Source organism: Myotis brandtii, unplaced genomic scaffold, assembly GCF_000412655.1.
Source record: "Myotis brandtii unplaced genomic scaffold, ASM41265v1 scaffold259, whole genome shotgun sequence".
Taxonomy (NCBI): Eukaryota; Metazoa; Chordata; class Mammalia; order Chiroptera; family Vespertilionidae; genus Myotis; species Myotis brandtii.
Genome location: NW_005359840.1, coordinates 2,303,113 through 2,307,003, shown reverse-complemented (window position 1 = coordinate 2,307,003; position 3,891 = coordinate 2,303,113). Strand labels below are relative to the sequence as shown.

General features: G+C 41.1%; 1 pseudogene; it reads right to left on the bottom strand.

Annotated features, from left to right (window-relative positions):
• Positions 1-440: 440 nt before the first annotated feature.
• LOC102254403 lies at positions 441-3,257 on the bottom strand (annotated as a pseudogene).
• Between the last annotated feature and the right edge of the window lie 634 nt (positions 3,258-3,891).

The window sequence follows — 3,891 nt, the reverse complement described above, 5'->3', positions numbered from 1 at the left end:
CTTAAAACATCTTATTAAACTTATTGTCATCCAAAATAAAATAACAATGCTTACAACATAAATCACAAACAGATGGCTAAAATGTGAACTGTGACTTCTGTCCTTTAGGATAAACTGTACAGCGGTGTTCTCCTCCCACCTAAACTGGCTTATGGGTTTCTGGCAATTCATTCTGATAGTACATTATCCTAGGAACCTGTATTTCCAGGATTTTCACGGTCTTTGTTGTAATGTTCACCTTCTTCATCTTTTCAGGAGGAGATGCCCTCTCCTTTTTCTCTGTGGGATGTTTTCTGGTTGAGAATTGGAATTTTCAGCATTACTATGCTTCTCTGTGTTCCCTGGCCTGGCAGCTTCACTGCTGGGCCCTGCGCCTGGCTGGGCTGTCTCTTCTCCAGGCTGTTTAAGTGCCACCTTTCTTCCTTCAGCTAGTTTGCTATTTACATGAGCAGCCGAGGAGGAAGTTTTGGAGTTCTTATTTCCACAAGAGCTTCATGAAGAATACATTTTACACAAGGAGATTTATAACTTTCATATTGAAGTCACCAAGGCTTTTAAGATATGGGTGATTCTTTTTAAATAGTTGCGCTGGGACTCATTCCGATGCTGAAATCTTTCTTGCCAGTTAACAGACCCAGCAAAATTCCTAGTTTTATCTTCTGCACCCCCCCCCAATTCTAACATAATTTTATAAGCCAGTAGGAATCTTCTAATTGTTTCTTTTGATTGTTTGAATTCCTCAATTTCATCTGTAGTTAGTTCTTTAGCATAAAAGTTCAAGCCTTGTTCCCTCTGGGGGAAAAGCCATTGAATGTAAGTGTGGTTGTGCTCCAGTTTTTCATAATCCTCTCTCCACTTATTTAGAACTTATTCGATGTAAACACCATCTGCCTTAAATGGAATTTTATTCTTATAAGAGTGAGGATTACTCAAGTCATTTTGCTATCGGATATCTTTGAAGTTTGGGTATGGTGTGGGTATTTGCACAAATCCCTCACAGCTTAAAAACATCTGTGGTTTAGCAGTTGCTTCAGTGGAATCAGCACCCTGCTCAGTGCACACTGCCTCTGCATCCTCGTCCTGGGGCCTCAGCTGCTCTGGTTCCTGTCCTCATCTGCTGGGTGGACTTGCAGTTCTCCAAGGTGGTGGGCTTGTGGACGCTACCCTGCTGAGCACGCTTCCCAATGAAGAGGCTGGGGCAGGCACATGGCCCCAGCATGGCCTTGGCAAGGGCACTGGGCACCCAGGGCCAGTCTGCCTCAGAGCGGCGAGTAGCAGACAGGCACACTCTATTTATTTTTTGAAATGAAACTGTTATTAGGATTTCAATGGATCAGTTTGAAGTCCTGTGTGTTCATGTGACTATATAAATGGAATTACAAAAGTGAATTTCAGCAGAAAAGTTTTGGAGACAGCCATCATGTGTCTTTTCCCTTTAAGGGTTATCTTCTTATGGTTTTATTTCTTAGGAGTCTTTTTAGCACTTCTGTGACAACCCTTCCCCCAAGCAAATCAGGGAGTATCAAAGAACAGTGGGGACTGTTAAAAATGGTATTCTGGAACATCATTCTGATTTCCCTTAGGGAACCATTTTGACATTTTATCAGACTGTGTCTAGTAGTCTATGGAGCTTTTACTTATATTTAAGACTTAAAATCCATAAAAATCAATTGTATTTTTTGTTGTATTTGCATTTATATAGATCCTTTAATATATTTTATATTATAGTTCTTTTACAGACCAATGAATTATATAGTTTTATGGCAAGGACTAAAGCTAGCAAAATTGAGAGGTATTATTTACAGAAGTCCCCCTTTTACACATTTCTGCACATAAGAAGGAATGTTTCAGATTATATAAAAGTGTGAATGGAGGGGAATTAACACCTATCAGTTATTGCCTTTCAATGTCAATAGTGATCAGTAAAACATCCTAAGTAATGGATATTAAGGGGTTTTTATCAGCCCAGGCAACCAACTACCTCATCTGAAGTATCATCACATAAGTGCCCCCTTACATAGTATGAGGATGGACTTTTGGCCAGGACTTATTTATAGAGGTGGAAAACATTTATTCATAACTTGGACTTGGACTCTTGGCTATAGCAGGTATGCTTGAAAGCTGTGTATCATTAAAAAGGATTATAGCAATCATTAACATAAATTATAGAATCCTGTCTAAACTTCAGGCCTATTTTCACAGCAGACAAGTGGAAAGATTTACCATATATTTTTAAGAATACTCAGATTGTGGAATGAGCAAGTGAGAAATCTAATGGATTGGGGGGAACAAAAAAAAGACAATTTATAGAAAATGTAATTTATTACATAAATTAGGAGTTTTACTATTTTCTAAATTAAATTTCATCTCAATGTTCAGCTTTTAAAAAAATATTACATGCTTACAATACTAATATATCAATGTACAGTGGGGCCTTGACTTACGAGTGTCCCGACTAACGAGTTTTTCGAGATACGAGCCGCCTCTTGGCCGATTTTTTGCTTTGAGTTGCGAGCTAAAATTCGGGTTACGAGCCAGCTTCAGATACCCCACCGCTAGTTGGTGCAGCGAACGTCACAGTGAACGCCACAACATCAGGCCAGCATCACGTGTCTCACTCGTTCACTTTTTGATTTGACATACAAGTAATTTGAGTTATGAGCTTGGTCACGGAACGAATTAAACTCGTAAGTCAAGGCCCCACTATATCACCTAGATGGCGCCCTTCTGCTCTACACAGTGGGGGTTCTCCTCTGCTTTGAAAAAAGATGTTTAATCTTCTTTCATATAACTTACATTCAATAAAAATATTCTTTAAAAACTACAAATTTTAAGTGATACTGTATCTTAAACAGTAGAGGATCTTTGGGGTACATACAAAGTAAAAACTGGTTCATGTGTCTATATTAACCCTTTACAAAAAAATCAGAAAACCCTAGAGTTGAATGAGCTTTTTATACAACACTTATTATGAAATTAAGAATCTGAAGGTGAAAAGGTTCTTGCTATAGATTATGTCCCCCCAAAATTCATTTGTTGAATCCTAATTCCCAGTGTGCTAGAATTTGGAGGTGGGGCCTTTGGTTGGTGATTAATTTCTCAGGGCAGAACCTTCACTAATAGGATCAGTGCCCTTATAAAAGGGACCTGTAAACCAGGAAACTGGTGCCAGATTTCAAATCTGCCATCTCCTTGATCTTGGACTTCCATTTAGTTATGTCCATGGTTTTCATATCTAGCTCATCATTAGAATCCATCTGAGGAGCTTTACAAAATAGATTCCTGGTCCCAAACCAGACCTAATGAATCTAATTTTCCAGGAGCAGTGAGGTGGAGGAAATTTTTTCCAGCACTTCTAGGGGATTCTATGACAAGTCAGGTTTGAGAATCATGGATTTGGACCAAAGCCAACCACATTTGGTGGAGTTTTATCTCATGGTATCTCATGCACTGGGGGGTGGGGGGTGGGGCCTTAGCCCAGTTTGCACCCTCTCGCAGCCAGGGAGCCCTCGGGGGATGTCCTACTGATGGCATCAGTCGGACATCCTTAGTGCTGCCACGGAGGCGGGAAAGGCTCCTGCGACCGCCACTGTGCTGGCTAGCAGTGAGCACACTGACCACCAGGGGGCAGCTCCTGCACTGAGCGTCTGCCACCTAGTGGCCAGGGTACGTCATAGCGACCGGTCATTCCGCTGTTCGGTTGATTTGCATATTAGCCTTTTATTATATAGGACTAGTGGCCCGGTGCACGAAATTCGTGCACAGGGGAGGGTGTGTTCCTCAGTCTGGCTTGCACCCTCTCCAATTTGGGACCCCTCGAAAAATGTCCTGCCAGTTTACAGGGATCGGGCCTAAATCAGCAGTCGGACATCCCTCTCGTAATCCAGGACT